At 38.0% G+C, this 17,410-nt stretch overlaps 1 protein-coding gene and 1 non-coding gene across 10 annotated transcripts in view; one reads left to right on the top strand and one right to left on the bottom strand.

The window, feature by feature from the left end:
• Positions 1-17,410, top strand: part of ACYP2 (acylphosphatase 2) — a 182,288-nt gene that overhangs the window by 122,235 nt on the left and 42,643 nt on the right. The gene's annotated exons all lie outside the window — the stretch shown is intronic.
• LOC132214106 (small nucleolar RNA SNORA51) lies at positions 7,927-8,057 on the bottom strand. Its single transcript, XR_009448201.1, has one exon. It is a non-coding gene; the product is annotated as a small nucleolar RNA SNORA51 (small nucleolar RNA).

Below are 17,410 nucleotides of genomic sequence, written 5' to 3'. Positions count from 1 at the left end.
GTTAAAGCTTTTGTTCAACCCAGCTTTTTCTTCCACGAGGCATGCTATCAAAACTTAAGTGCACTGATTGATTGATACTTTTCTTTTATCAGGAAACCATGTTACTGCAATATATTATACTATAAACATACAGTACAAATCCTACCTGTAGAGTAATAGTTACTATCAACATCAAAGACTCTTATTTTCTCAACATTTAACTTCATTTTTCTTTTTAAAATATTTAACCTATTTACAAATTCTAATGACATTTTTTCTTCTTTTCCTATTGCTTTGTAATGTTACAGTCAACTTTACATTCTTTATTTGTATTTTATCTCTAGAGTTTGTTTCGTTTAGTCTCCTCCCCCCAAACTTTTGCAGTTACTCTCTGTGTGTATCCCCTTAAACGTTGTTGTTCCTTCCATTAACTTGGTCTAGGTAGAAGCAACCTTCTCTGTCTATTCTTGTTCCTCGTTTGAACTGCTAAGTCCCTTTGATGTCTATGAAGTTCCTTTGCTGTCTTGGTTCTGGGAGTGTGTTTTCCCAAGCAACTGTATAGGTGTGATGGGTGCTGAGCTAAAAAATTGTGAGGCATCATCTGGGCCTAGAGAGGGAGGGCCTTTTAGTCAAAGGCAAGATGAAGAACCAGAGGAAACTAGTTAGCATTGAGGAGATAACACCCAGAGACAAGCACATAGGCCAGCTGTGAGGAAGACATGGCTTGGTTCTTGATAGGGAAACTGGCTTTTTTTTGTTACTGTCCTTGGTTTCTCAGAAAACCTTTGCATATCCTTGTATATATCTTCTGTCCCCACCCACTCCTACCACACACCCACCCTGTACCCCTTTCTTTGCCCGAGTTGATTGCAGATCAGGCAGCAATCACACCATTGTTGCTGTGGGATGTTTTCCTCTCCACACAGGGCTCAGGAGAGAGTGAGGACCCACCTCACTGTCTCCTGTAGTGACTTGGATTTATCTTACCAGGTATCTCCTTTTAAGTGATCTCTTCCAAATAATTTTATTCCTGGAGAACCAAGATGGCGGCATAGGTTAACGCCGGAGTTTGCTGCTTTGAACAACTACTTCAAAAGTGAAACTAAAACACGGAACGGACATCACCCAGAACCACAGGAACGCTGGCTGAGTGGAAGTCCTACAACTAGGAGGAAAGAGAAACGCATACGGACACTCAGAGGAGGCGCAGTGCTGAAGTCAAATTCTGAGGTGCGGAGCGGGCTGGCGGCGGAGGGCGCGGTTGGCATTTTCAATCGGGAGGGAGTCGCAGACTCTGAGCTCCAGATCCAGGCGAGTCTTTAGGGACCCAGGCTCAAACGGGAGAAGCGGGACTGTCTGGCTTCGGTCAGAGCGAGTGCAGCTTTCTCTCCGAGCTTTGCAGCGGGTGCTGGGACTCAGAGAGGCAGAGCCCCTGGGGACAGGACTGAGAGCCGCCATAACTGCTCTCTCCGGCCCACCCTGTTGATCCTGTGCGACCCGCCCTGCCCAAGCCCTGCACACAGGCATTTGCCGGATAGCCTCAGGCAAAGGCTAGATTAGCACCTCCCTAGAGGACAGAAGTTCTCTCACTGCTGACACAGCTGATTCTCATAGCCACTTGGCCTGGAGGTCAAACCCTCCCTGGAATTAGCTACAACAATCAAGATTTATCTATAAGACTGCGAACAAAGACCACTAGGGGGTGCACCAAGGAAGCATAACAAAATGCGGAGACAAAGAAACAGGACAAAATTGTCCATGGAAGAAATAGAGTTCAGAACCACACTTTTAAGGTCTCTCAAGAACTGTTTAGAAGCTGCCGATAAACTTAATGAGATCTACATGAAAACTAATAAGACCCTCGATCTTATATTGGGGAACCAACTAGAAATTAAGCACACACGGACTGAAATAACGAATATTATACAGACGCCCGACAGCAGACCAGAGGAGCGCAAGAATCAAGTCAATGATTTGAAATGCGAGGAAGCAAAAAACATCCAACCGGAAAAGCAAAATGAAAAAAGAATCCAAAAATGCGAGGATAGTGTAAGGAGCCTCTGGGACAGCTTCAAGCGTACCAACATCAGAATTATAGGGGTGCCAGAAGATGAGAGAGAGCAAGATATTGAAAACCTATTTGAAGAAATAATGACAGAAAACTTCCCCCACCTGGTGAAAGAAATGGACTTACAGGTCCAAGAAGTGCGGAGAACCCCAAACAAAAGGAATCCAAAGAGGACCACACCAAGACACATCATCATTAAAATGCCAAGAGCAAAAGATAAAGAGAGAATCTTAAAAACAGCAAGAGAAAGAAACTCAGTTACCTACAAGGGAATACCCATACGACTGTCAGCTGATTTCTCAACAGAAACTTTGCAGGCCAGAAGGGAGTGGCAAGAAATATTCAAAGTGATGAATAGCAAGAACCTACAACCAAGATTACTTTATCCAGCAAAGCTATCATTCAGAATTGAAGGTCAGATAAAGAGCTTCACAGATAAGGAAAAGCTAAAGGAGTTCATCACCACCAAACCAGGATTATATGAAATGCTGAAAGGTATCCTTTAAGAAGAGGAAGAGGAAGAAAAAGGTAAAGATACAAATTTTGAACAACAAATATGCATCTATCAACAAGTGAATCTAAGAATCAAGTGAATAAATAATCTGATGAAAAGAATGAACTGTTGATTATAATAGAATCAGGGACATAGAAAGGGAATGGACTGGCTATTCTTGGGGAGGAAAGGGGTGTGGGAGATGTGGGAAGAGACTGGACAAAAATCGTGCACCTATGGATGAGGACAATGGGTGGGGAGTGAGGGCGGAGGGTGGGGCGGGAACTGGGAGGAGGGGAGTTATGGGGGGGAAAAAAAGGGAACAAATGTAATAATCTGAACAATAAAGATTTAATTAAAAAAAATAAATAAATAATATGATAAAAAAAATAATTTTATTCCTTTACTAAATCCCTTTTCCTGAAATTCTCCTTCACGCCTCAGAGTTTAACTCTCTCCCTAGAACAGTGGTTGTCAACCTTGGCTGCACATTAGAATCACCTGGGAATCTTGTTAAAATCCTGATTTCTGGGCCTCATCCTCCAGAAATTCTATTTCTTTGTTACTAATGTTGTGGCCCTACCCCATAACAAAGACAGAATTTCTGGAGGATGAGGCCCAGAAATCAGGATTTTAAAAAGATTCCCAGGTGATTCTAATGTGCAGCCAAGGTTGACAACCACTGCCCTAGAGACTTGAATCTGTACAGATTTACCAGTATGTCTCACATAATTAGGTCAGGGATACTCATCGCAGCTAATTTTGCACTTTTCATGTGATACAGGCTTTGCTTTAGGCTTAAATATATACCAATAATTATGAGTAATGTTCTTATCAAACACAAACCCCCTTTTAGAGTATATATGTTTTCTAGGTATTTATGGCTATATTCTCTTTTATTAATTCATGTATTTACTTTTCTAATTTATGACTGTTGTCTAGTTCAAGGATCACAAACTGGCAACTGTTTGTTGAATTCAACCTGGGGCTGATATATTCTGTTGGGATGGAATCAAGTAGTTATTGTGTTGTTTTAATGTAAACTGATGGGGCATGCTCGCCCCTCCTCTCCCTTACACCTGGTACTTCCCACATTTTTATTAACTCCCCTCTCCTTGAAGGCATTTGGGTTTTAAGTTTGGGACCTTGAGCTCAAAATGTCATTGTAATTTATTTACTTGAAAATGTTTTCTTAAATATTTATAATGGATGATGCTGTGAATTAGAGGCACATGTCATGAATTGCAATTTAGGTCAGTTATTTGTTGGCTGTGCCTAGAAAATGACTTTGAATTGTTTTCCTGTCCAACTGAAAAGATTTTTTTGCCCTAGCGGGTTTGGCTCAGTGGATAGAGCATCGGCCCAGGGACTGAAGGGTCCAGGGTTCGATTCCGGTCAAGCGCATGTACCTCAGTTGCAGGCTCAATCCCCGGCCCTGGTTGGGGCACTTGAGGGAAGCAACCAATTGATGTGTCTCTCTCACATCAATGTTTCTCTGTCTCTCCCCTCCGTTCCACTCTCTCTAAAAATCACTGGAAAAATATCCTCAGGTGAGGATGAACAACAACAAAAAAGTTTTTACAAGTCCTATGCTGTTTCTAAAATGTTTCCATCTGAAGCATGTTATTATATGTTTCATTTAATTAGGTTGCCTGTCACTTTGCCAAAGGCACAATTAGTGATATCTCTATTGTGTTTGATTAAAAACTAATATACCAAAAGGCACTTTGAAAACAAGATAATTTACCCTTTATGCTTTGACAGGCCTAAGAGTCTTATAGTTTTCACAGATGGCATCTGTTTTTTATACCAGGTGCCTGTTAGGGTTATATAAATTCTTGCTGGTATCACTGCCTCTTCTTTGTTTCCTGAAACAGGTGTACCACTTATTTCACTTTAGTTAAATGAAAACCTTTTTGTGACCTTTTCCATAATTATGGAGTAAATAAAATTCACTTGCTCCAAAATGTAATTTAGAAATGCAATTAAATGTCCCCCTGTTGGGGGTGCAATCTGTTTTAAACTCGAAATATGTGTAATGAAAGCTGTAAACCGTAGAGGGCACATTCATAGGCACTCTGTGTATTAACGCAGATTTCTTATGCGATTTGAAAACCATGTAAATTTGATGGCAGCCATTGTTTCCCTCAAGTTATACAATTTGAATAATTAGGATGAAAACAATACATTTATTTTTTGTTATGGTTTTGGGCATTGAATTAATCAGAATTCTCCCAAGAAGCAGAACCGATAGTATGTGCATATAATATATTCTTACTTATATGTGTATACATTTAAATTCATATAAATTATTATACACAAACATACAAACACAAACTACATTTAGGTAGAGGTAGAGATAGAGGTAGAGTTTGATTTATCACTGTGGGAGCTGGCAAGTTCAAAATCTGTAGGACAGGCTGGAAATTCAGGTGGGAGTTGATATTACAGTCTTGGGTCTGAAGGCTGAAAACTCAGGCAGAATTTTTAAGTTGCAGTCTGAAGGCAGAATTCCTTCTTGTCTTGGAAACTTCAGTCTTTGCTGTTAAGATCTTCAATTGATTGGATGAGGTTCACCCACATATGGACGACAACCTGGGGACTTAAAGTCTGATTATAAATGTTGGTCACATCTTTAAAATACCTTTACAGCAACATCTAGACTAGTATTTGACCAAACAACTGACCTCTATAGTCTAAACAAGTTGGCATGTAAAATTAATCATCACTGGCATCTTGCATACATTTATATCAATGTAGGCATGAACCTAAAGGAAAGATAATGGTTGCTAGTCTACCTGGTGTGGCTCGTTGGTTGAGCATTGACCTATGAACCAGAAGGTCATGGTTTGATTCCCAGTCAGGGCACATGCCCAGTTTGCCAGCTCAATCCCCAGTAGCGGGTGTGCAGGAGGCAGCTGATCAGTGATTCTCTCTCATCATGATGCTTCTATCCCTCTCTCCCTCTTCCTTTCTCTTTGAAATCAATAAAAAGATACTTTTTAAAAGGATAATGGTTGCTAGGTTTTTGGTAGCCTGGCTTTACTGTTTAATAGAACTCTGCAGTAATAAAAATGTTAATTTATACTGTAGTAATCCAAAGTAGGACATGAAACATATAAACCATAAACTAACTATACCTCTTGTCAGTTTGGATTTTTTCTCTAATTATTTTTTGGGGTCAGTGTCCTATAATGGTATTATTTTAGTTTGTTCTTTGAAACTCAGCTTTCAAGTTCTTCGTGTGCATCTTATATTGGGCAATCTTGAACACATAATTAGAATAGTGGCCAAAATGTGGATTAAAGAGAGAAGGCTAATCAACTTGCTATCCTGTGGAATTTCTAAAATCCTAAAATTGTTATAACACAGAATGTTCCAGGACCTCACACAGATCCATAAAATGCATCTTGTGGGTTACGTTCCTCATTTGTTTTGTGTAAGTTTCTAGTTCAAGGAGATGTCAAGCTTGGATGTCTTCTAGTTGCCCTCATCCTATAAGTCTTTTTTTTTTTTTTTTTTGGTCTCCAAATTAAAAAGAAATTTTGTAGTTATCTTTCTCCCTACAGTGCTAAAGTAGCTATCTCACTCTCCTTTTCTCTCTTCTCCCTCTCAGTTCTGATCCTGAAGTTTATAACATACTGTCCCTAATCTTGGATGTCTTATTTTCAATTTATGTGACAGTCTTCATCTATATTTCCTTTCCGAAGGTTATTACAATTTGTTTTTTAAATCCTAGAATGGTGTTTAGTCTGTGTGTGTGCTGCGCATATGTGTGTATTTGTGTGTCTTTAGTTGTGGGATCTTGATCTCTACGTGACTTCCCATTAGCTTGACATCATCATGTGACCCCTTGGGTTGAGCAGGAAATGAGTTTTTGTTCAGAATAGCAGGACACAACAGAAATGATTTTCTTAGCTCCAAAACCTCTTTGCTGCAGGAACACAGATTGAAATAGTGGCTCAGTGATTGATTTAACTCATTAGACAGCCTGCTGATAAGAATTTATGTTTAGACTTTGGAAGAAAGGGAGAAATATTTTCAGGGCTCTAAATAGGTCCAAGTCATAGAAAAAAGTAAGAAGAAAAACTATTACTTGCAAATAGTATTGAGCAATATTCTGTGTCACAAATCAAACTTTATAGGATTAATCATTTGTCAGATTGTGTGCTGACATCCTATCGTGTGATTGTGTGTATGCAGCGGGGGAGGGTCATATATGTTCACTGAGGCAGTCCCTAATATAAAGTTTATTAGCTTTTATTTGATTTCTCCTTTATTAAAGTATTGAGGAAATGACAAACACTTTTTATTTTTTTTGGCAAGCTCAACTTTTTCAGGCTGTTTATTTTTGCAGATGTATTTCATCAGTTCTTAAGAATGAAGCTAGGAATGTTTCCTGGCTTCTTGGTTAGTACCACCCAGAAATTTTAAAAAAATTGTTTTCTTAGAATATGGTATTTGGGGGAGGTAGGGAATCTTTTTGTTTTTGTGAACTAGTAGATTTTAAAAACATATTTAAATAATGCATTTTAATGCTGCTTTTAAATATATAGCATGTTTTAATTCCATATTGCTTTTTTTGTTTGTTAATCATCGAGAATATTTTTCCATTGATTTTTAGAGAGAGTGGAAGGGAGGGGCAGAGACAGAGAAAGAAAGAAATATTGATGTGAACGAGATACATCAATTGATTGCCTCCCACATGCACCCCCACCAGAGCCGGGAATAGAGCCTGCAACCAAGGTACATGCCCTTGACTGGAATCAAACCTGGGACTCTTCAGTCCTCAGGCTGACACTCTATCCACTGAGCCAAACCAGCTAGGGCCTATATTGCTTTTTGATTCTTGTTTTGGGTTGATGCATTCATTATTTTTATAGTTAATGATATTTTTGTGGATAGGAGATAAAAGTTGCTCATGTTTATCTTCTTTGGTAAATTTGAATATACTGTTCATGTCTTTTTAGAATTGTTTCTTATCATTTAGTCTCCTACAGAGGCTGGTCTCCAAGGATATTGATAATTACTAATCAATTGTGACTATCTGATCAGTCAACATCAAATACACTTCTTTTTTTCATTTTTCCACATGTATTTTATTTTTACATGCAATAAACATTAATATTTCAAGAAAAACAATTTTAGTATAATGTTACATGCAATAAACATTAATCTCAAGAAAATAATTTTAAATATAATAAAGTTACATGCAATAAACATTAATATTTTAAGAAAAACGATTTTATATATAATTACATGCAATAAAAATTAATATTTCAAGAAAAATGATTTTAAATATAATATTACCAAAACTGTACTAACATAGTATAAAATCACAAAAGTTGTAGGTAATATTAAAAAATCTGCAAATAACATGTTTTCTCAATGTCTCCCCATTCACAATACAGCCCAGGCAAAGGGCCTGAGCTGAGGTGTATAGGGTAGGGTTTACTCTGCTTCCTGTTTCTGTACAGTCAGTATAAGAACACAGCCTGTGGTAAGCACCAGGAGGCCCAAATACACTTCTTTGTGTTTAAATTGAATTTATTGGGGTGACACTGGTTAACAAAATTATACAAGTTTCAAACATATTTCTCATAAGAGTATTTCTTATAGTTAAAATACCTATATTAAGAAAGTGTTCTGATGCATTTTCTTTGAACCAGATGAGTTGAGAAAATGAGTTGGAACAGTTCATTTCTTCATTTGTCAAACATTTACTAAGCCTCCCAGGCTTTGATGTTGTCCTGTCCCTACAAAAACTGACAGTTTAGACAAAAATTGAAAGCAGTGAGAATTCAGCATAGTGACTGTTACAGAAGGGGCTCCTTTTCCTGATGGTGTCTTACCATTTCGGGCCAACTCCAGCTGGCCTTCCAATTTGAGCTTTGAAGTTGGGGAATAAAGCAGAAGCAAGGACACAGAAATTTCCTTTCAAATCAAGAAGTAAAATTTAAGCTGCCAACAGAGAACCATGTTAATACGCTTCCTTTTCTCTGAAATCCTAGATAAAACTGATGTATTCATAAAGCATAGCTCCTCAAATTGAGGGATGTAACCCAATCTCTTGAAGAAAAAGAAAATCCTTATGGACTTCTATGGTTGACTGAAATCTATAATAATAAAAGTGTAATATGCTAATTAGACCAGACGTCCTTCCAGACAACCTTCCGGACGAAGCTGGGGTTGTGAGGGAAGCCCGGGTCCTGGGTGCCAGAGGGAAGCCAGTGCTGGCAGCTGGGGGAAGGAAGGCCTACTCTTGCATGAATTTCGTGCATCGGGCCTCTAGTTGTTATTATAATGTTACTTAAATAATTTACTTTACCAACATTGCTTATTATTGCTATTCAATATGCACAAACATACAATCACATATACTATTTTATGCTTATAACTCATACTAAAATCAAATTCACAAATGAAATATAAATAGGACTAAAAAACCATTACAGTTCAAATGAACATTACAGTTCAGTTCAGATCAACATGGATTTAATGGGATGGGTGATGCTGCTTTGCTGAAATAGCTGTTGATTTGGGGAATTACAGTAGAAAGATGTTACCACAAGTCTTGTTCTGTGGTTCACCTGTTTCTGTATTGGGATTTTGAAAATGCCTGTTTGCACAAGTATGGTATTCAAACAATATTAACCCCTTTAAGTCTCTTATGGGAAGTTAGGCTAAGCAAGCCTCATCTTTGATCAGACTCTTTCAGTGAGTAGTTTCGAAAGAGTGCATGGAAGATGTATCACTTGGCAACTCTGTAAAGCTTCATCACTTGAAGATAAAGTTAGCTTAATTGAATTAAAGTTAGCCTTTCAATAACTTAGGTATCGAATGCAATTATTGCTCCAATCGCGTATAAAAAACCTCTCTTTTGCATGTTATGACCATACATATTTCTAACAAATTGATGGGAGTTGGCACAACAATGATGCTGGGCTCTCCCACCACTCTCCTTGTTTGAACCACAGGGCCTTCCAGTCACACAGCTTTCCCTGATGCCAACTGGCATAGACTCAGCTGGACCGCAAATTACTGCATAAAACTGTTGTTCCACTATGCAGTTGCTTGGGTCATGCAAAAGATGCACACTGTTGTTAAATTTTTTTTTAGAAGATTATCCTAAAAATTAAAAAAAAATTTTTTTAAAAATCACCAAGAATTTGAGGACCTTTAATAATATATCCATAGATCTTAGTTTGAAAAGTACTGCTATAGAGAGAGAATGCAACAGTTTCCTGGTGGTGAAAATAAGATTTGGGACTCTATATCCAAATTTTGTCTATTTAAATAAATTTGTAACTAGTTTCTCAATTCTAGATGCACCATTAATGTATAGCATTGCAGTCATATTTAAACCTGATGTCCAGGACCTGTTATGACACATGTGTTGTAAGGAATTTAGATACGTCCCGGGTTTTAAGAGACAAGCCTAACTGCTGTTGGTCCTGGCTCTGCTGAGGCTGTGATGAGCCAGATCTACTTAGCGGGGCTGAAAAGACCATGAAGCCCAGCTTTGGTATTTTCTGTATCTAGATCTGTCTGTGGGCAGTGTTGTTGGTTTTGTGTTTGAGTTCCTAATTTTTATTTTACTTTACTTTGAGAACTAAGATGTTCAAAGTTTCATGTATAATTGGTTATATTTAATTTCTAAATATTAGTAGTGATTTATTTACCAAAGAATAAATTTAGTTTTGTCTCACCAGTTTTCCCTCTACTCTTTTTGTGTTTTAAATAATGAAATGACACCTACCATTTTTGTGTTACAGTACTCTTTCTTCTATAACTTTAATATTTCCATCTCTAATGGACCAGAAGGGTAGGACATAATCAGTGCTTGAAAATTCAAACCAAGCAAACCCATATCCTTAATGATGCCAGAAATTCTGCTTTATTCCCTTTTTTTTCTAATTTATTTTTAGCTAATTTGTATCGATCAGGATTTTAATCAGGGGCATAATATGTTCACATTTGATAAGGGGCTGATTGTAAGCTTTACCCACTGCCAGTTATAGTGCTTGGCACATAATAGGTATTCATTATAGGTGAATGAATGAATGAATAAAAAAATTTGGTGTAGTAGTGGTATTGGTGTGGCCATGTTAATTTTTTAGCAGAAGCACACTTTGGATTGTGGAAACATTGTCTTACTTAATCTTTGCATTGCCTAAAGTATTATTTATTTTGAGAGATACAGGAATCTTTTGGAAAATTTGTAGAGTCCTCTGGCTAAGGCTCATAGGTTGAGAATGCTCTTTGCATAATCAGATGGATGGATTGCCTTTTACACAAAAGGGAACAGTTATAGATCAAACACCCAATTGTACATAGAATGCTGTACCTCCTACCTAGTAGTTAAGATAGGTCATAGGCTTTTTACCAAAACCATTGGTCCTAAGAAGTATTTAAAATAGATATTTGATATTGTTATAATTGAAGCCCTGAGTTATAGAACAATGGAACACCAGAAATCAAATTTTCTGTTAAACTTATTTTTTATATTACCAAGGAATTCTTTTTTTCTGTTATCACCACATGGATTTTGAATATTATGTCAGCATATTTTATCATATTTACTACCCAAGTGTAATCTTTCTTAATTAAAATCATTTCTCTAAGCTTGCACTGAATAATTTATAAAATGATTGAAAACAGATTGGTGCTCTTTGGCTAAAGTACTTTTGTTGTCTATTATTTTTCAACCTAGAATTTTTAATTTGCTGAAAATACTTAAACTTCAAAGCACTTACATTGGCTTAATGTTTTACTTTCCTTTTTAAGTCAATCTTAATACATTCTGCAAAGTTTCTTTTAAATAATAGATATGTTAGAGCTTTTCCTAGATAGACTTAATTTTTTAAATGACAGATGTTTATTCAACTTAAAATTTCATAAAATAGCAAAGTTTTGTTATTTTCTATATTAATAATGAGATCAATTACTTTGGTGGTTTGACATAGCAGTTTGAGTAAAGAGACAGTCTGAATTGAAACACGTAAAACATACTTGAAATGATTTCCTATATAATTATAAATGAGTATCTGAAGTCTGAGTTACCTCTTTTATTTACTAATTGGAATATTAGAATTTTCATCTTCATTAGTGCCTCATCTCTCCAGAATCTTCTCAATTACAATAAGATCTTTCCTTTCAGAGTCTCATTAATGTGAATTTAACTCCATGTAGAAATAATGCAATTACACCCAACTAGTTAAAATTTAAGTGTTCATTGTTGGATACTTTTTAATTATTGTTCAGCCCCTTATCCCATGAAAATTGGAAGCTCTTCCCACTATTTCTAAGTTTTAGGCCTGCCCACCCTCCCCCTCACCTGTGTCTCTGGAGGCCGCCTTGACTTACCATGTCAATCTGGTGTAAAGCTCCGCCCTTCCTGGTTTCTACAGCACACACCTTGACCAAGCACTTTGAGTTTTTGTAAGGCTCCCCCTGCAAAACACGAGGTTTTCACCATTCTTTCCCTCTCAGCCTTGTCTGTTGACTGCCCCTCCCCAAATTCTTCTGTTTTGCAGAATAGCTTCCCTTTTCCTTGGGAGCCTTAATAGCCCAGGCACCACGGCTTCGGGAGTCACATCTCAACCCCCACACTGGAGTATCCACATGTGCCTTCCTGTCTGTCTCTCAGTAAAAGCAAACATAGTGGGATTCTCTTGGGAAAAACAACAAAAGTTGGAATCAGTCCCATTAATCTGACAGCCCAATTTTAATGTTTTAAGTAGAATTTCATTGAATTTTCAACATCAGTTTTGATCAACTAACTTTCAGTGGTGAGAACTGAAAACATCTAATACAGGGGTCCTCAAACCTTGTAAACAGGGGGCCAGTTCACTGTCCCTCAGACCATTGGAGGGCCGGACTATAGTTTAAAAAAAAACTATGAACAAATTCCTATGCACACTGCACATATCTTATTTTGAAGTAAAAAAACAAAACGGGAACAAATACAATATTTGTATTTGCATGTGGCCCGCCGGCCGTAGTTTGAGGACCCCTGATCTAATACAAGCAAAAACTACTCTTTTCTTCTTAAATTAGAAATAAAATATTTCACATAACTAAGCAAAAGCCTATCTTTAGGATTTTACTTACTGCCTACCTCTTTCCAAAAATGTAATTTACAAAAATTGTGGAATGAATTTGGGTGTGAGCTTTTCTGGACTTTTTCCAGACCACTTTTCCTGTTAGCTATTCCGAGAGAATGTCAGGAGTTTGCGAGCTTGGTTTGTTTATGAGCCTAGAATTTAGATGGTGGTATAAATTTAAATAGTCTGAAGAGCTTGCTTCTACCATACTGTGTTAGAAATGATTGCAGAGCCACTTCTGCTTCTGGCTAAGCCCAGACTACTGACTTGTCTTGCATGACTTTACTTCCTGTCAGAATTATTATTATTTTTAATCCTCACCTGAGGATATGTTGAGGAAGGGCGTGGAGATTAAAACATTGATGTGAGAGAGAAACATCTCTCGTATGTGCCCCAATCTGGATTGAACCTGAAACCTAGGTATGTGCCCTGACTGGGAATCAAACCCACAACCTTCTGGTGTACAAGACGATGCTCCAACCAACTGAGCCACCTGGCCAGGGCTTGTGGGAATTATTTTTAAAGGGAGAAAGCTGAAAATCAGTTGACTAATAGAACTTTAGTTCTCACTCAGTTCTAATAAATTTTAATTGATTGATCTTTAATTTAGGAGGCAATTTTTCTAGTAATTTGGCAGACGTTCGTTCCTTTAAATAAAACATTACCAAAGATACTGCATTAATGGGGTTTTGAGGAGCTCATGTTTCTTACATTCCATAATTTTAGTGGTGCTGTTTTTTATTTAACAAACATTATTTTCTTTATTAACAAAGCATTGCATTGGGCATGTTTCAAACACGTAAGCAATAAAAAAAGAGAATGAGAGAAAGACACGGCAGAGCCTCAGTGTGAGATGCATTTGGACGTGGGTTATCTCCAGATTCCACATGGGAACATTGGTATTAAGATTCTGTCACTGTTAGCCTGGTCTTAACACTAAGATTGCAAAAAGAACATTTTATCTTTGTGTGACCTTGACCACATTCTTTAACCTTCCCAAATACCTCATTTCTTGTGTGTTAAGTGAATATTATGTCTCCCTTACCTAACTCAAAAGGTTGTTGTGAGGGTCAGATAAGAACATCCTGAAAGTACTTTGTATGGTACAGTAGTAGCTACAGACATTAGTGATTATGTTTGTGGGGCAAAAAAGTAGGTGGGATGGAGGAGGAAAAGGAAGTTTGCTCTTAAATTCCTTCCTGCAAGTGTGGGTGAAGTGGATAGTCCTCCAGTTCTAAGTGGTTGAAAAACGGCCAGGAAAGGGACTACCAGCCTGGGGCACAGCAGTGACAGGGCTCTTTTACTGGCCCTATGAATGGCCATTCCAATCCTTTCAGCTGATACTTGAATGTTTGCAGTGTGCTAGCACCATGTGAGTTACTAGGGATCCACACCAGGACAGGATACGGTGCGTGGCCTCCCGCAGTCCCAGTCCAGCTGTGGACAACACAGCTGTGTGCCTCTAGCAGGTGTGAGCCAGGAGAAGCGCTGGGCAGAGGGATTGAAGCAGAAAAGAAGCTGGTGATTGTGACTGGCTCTTGCCTGTTTTTTTTTTTTCAGGATTAAATAGGATGACTTAAAAAGAATCTACCGTATTTGTGACTGTTGAAATCACACAGAAAAGAAAAATATTAAGAGTATTTTAAAAGGTTGGTTATAAACAGACATCTGTAATAACACTTTTTCTCTTTTCATAGATGAGGAGCGACAGGACTAGCATCTTTTTTACAGTTTTGTCACTTTCCCGGTTTCTTATGTGTTCTTTTTGGGTTTCAGGAGCATCATTATCACCAGGAGGTTCTACTCTATTGCTCGTTTGTGTTTATGTTGCGGGACACTAAATCTCCGGGCCTCATTTTTAACTTCATCTCTTGTATCCAAAAGTTAAATTGCTGGTGATCTTTATCTCTGACAGTTTTTAAAGGAAATACATGGATAATCTATTATTCATACTAATAATAAGGACCCAATAACAAAGATTATTCCTAATTAGTGGTAATCATATTTGGCTCTTGAATGCCTTAAGAATTTCTTCTTTCTTTCTTTCTTAGACAAGTAATAAAATAAGCATTTATTTTCTAAATATACAACTGTGAGGGGAGATATTCCAGAAGATGCCAAGAGATATAAGGAAGCTAACCTAAGATTAAAAACTCACTGCAGCCCTAGCAGGTTTGGCTCAGTGGACAGAGCATAGGTCTGCAGACTGAAGGATTCCAGGTTCAATTCCAGGACCTCGGTTGCAGGCTCAATCCCTGCTCTGGTCAGGGCATGTGTGGGAGGCAACTGATCAATGTGTCTCTCTCACATCACATCAATGTTTCTCTCTCTCTCTCTCTCTCTCTCTCTCTCTCTCTCTCTCTCTCTCTCCCTCTCCCTCTCCCTCTCCCTCTCTCCCTCCCTCCCTCCCTCCCTCCCTTCCTCCCTCCCTCCCTCCTCCTCTTTACCCCTCCCTTCCACTTTCTCTAAAAGTCAATGGAAAAATATCCTGGGGTGAGGATTAAAAACAACAAAAATTCACTGCAGAAAATCCAGGGAGTGGGGGGTAGGCTGGTGTTGAAGTGAATTCTCTACTGTATCTAACTAACGTTTTACTCCAGCAGACTTGCTACTTTGGTGCCTACTTAATGTAAATATTCAGAGAAAATATGGGGAGTTTGGTGAGAAGATGAAGTCTTGTATAAACAGGCGGGTCTCAATTATTTGTATTTACTGCAGAAATCCCGGGGTGGCACCAGTGCGGCCCAAGTCCTCACTGTTACCGTACATTCACATGATGCACTGGAGGCTTTGGGAGATGGTAGACAATCCCACATTCAAAATTCAAAACAAAAAATCTTTCAATACCCAAGTGAGTAGAAACGGATTCTCCCAGACCAGTCTGGGCCCATCTTTTAAAGATGTGGAGCGCCTGGGATTTTTATGTGCATTTGTGAAGCCACCGCTTCTCCCGGCAGACAAGCCCTTGTGATTACTGGCTGTGGGCAGTAAGAAAGGGCAGAGTCAGGAGGGACAAAGCGTTTACAGCACAGGACCTTCCATCACGTGTGGATGTCAGGAAAGAGAGGAGCCGTTCCTGATAAGAAAGAAGTGATAATTTTAACCAGCTGTGAGTGTTCTTTCTGTGACCTCCTGTAAAGCAACAGCAGGGTAATTCATAGGCCGTGGGTCACAAGAGGAGTTTGAGCAATCAGTCCCTAAGTGAAACCAAGAAGTAAATACTAGAAGAGGTGACAGAGTTCAGCCCCGGGAGTGGAACACAGAGTCTTTTACGAATTGGTTTTCTTACCCAGGTTTAGATTTGGCAGCAGCTACACCCCTCCTTAAAGCCCTCACTACCCCCCCCCCCCCCATAGTGAATCAACACTTATGAAACTATAGAAGCACAGTATAAAAATCACTCCTGAGTTAGAGTTGCAGAAATGACATGGAAAGTTATTCAGCATTCCTACTACCCAGGCTAACTCTTAGTGCCACACTCATTTAGAAGCTTGAAGAAATGTGATAACGTTTTTCTAAACCGACATAGAATTTTTATTAATACCTTTGGCTGGAATAATGAAAAGCTGCCTGAGTCTACGAAACTGGGTAAGAGCTTGTTATTTTGGTGAAGATACATATTTCCTGAAGGTTTGTCTGCAAGCTGTTAGGTATAAATGTTGAATGTGAGTTGAATTTGGAAGTTGACTGCTTTGGGTTCCAAATTGGACCTTTAGGGATATATTCAGTTTTAAATCCAGCCTTAATATCTGTGTGTGTTTTGAGTATCTTTTCTCAAAGAATGAGGAACACGTTTTTCTTTTTTCAAAGGCAGTTTAGCTAAGCATTAGGTGTTTAGGGGCCGGGGTTCTTGTTCAGCCCTTCCTTGCACAAGTTTGGAGGAAATCACTCACTTTAATATCTATCATCTTTTTCATTTGACTTATAAAATATGCACACTAATTTTGGCCCCCTGGTTCTGAAGGTGTCACACATGTCACCCAAGTTTTCAGAAATAAATGGTGATATTTTAAGACTTTATCAACCCAAGGTATTTTCATGTATATGAATAGTAATAGCAATATTGCTTAAAATAAGAGCAAATCACATAAATGAATGCTATGTCATTTTATTATTCATATTTAATAAGAATTTATGCTTATTCATATTTTATAAAAAATCCACAAGTATTTGGAACTGTAAAAAAAGGAATCGAAGTCTATAAATGTCTATTTTCAGATTCTACCTCAGGTTATAGCTTTAAATTTTCAGGGTTGAGGATCTAAGCAGCCTTGTAGAAATTAAGTAGACCAGTATGCAAAACTACCACTGTTTTGGCTAGATTTTGCAAAACTTTCAAATCATCTGCTCAGAAGGCTGAAGTAACATCTCATAGATGTTACTTTATGTAGAGAACTTGAATAATAGCCACTTCCTCTTTGAAGGGAAAGTACGATAGATGTGTGTAATGAATCCCTTATTACTTTCCTTTGGGAAAGTGATCACATTTACTAGAAATTAGGAAGGAAGACTTATCATACAAGGATGGAAGCAGATCAGAAATGCATAGACAACAGGATCAGGCAAATCATGAACCTTAAGCGAAGTCTAAAGATAGTAATGTAGCCTATTCTCTAGAAGGGAAGATGGAACCATAATAATAGCAACAGCTAACATTTATGGAGTGCTCATTGTTTACCAGACACGGTATTTATTAAGCATTATCTATAGATTATTCGTATGTGAGGTAGGTGCTGTGTTAGTCTTTATTCTGGAGGTAAAGAA

The sequence above is a fragment of the Myotis daubentonii genome, chromosome 12 (genome assembly GCF_963259705.1).
Source record: "Myotis daubentonii chromosome 12, mMyoDau2.1, whole genome shotgun sequence".
Classification (NCBI taxonomy): Eukaryota; Metazoa; Chordata; class Mammalia; order Chiroptera; family Vespertilionidae; genus Myotis; species Myotis daubentonii.
This window is presented reverse-complemented; position numbering and strand designations above follow the sequence as displayed.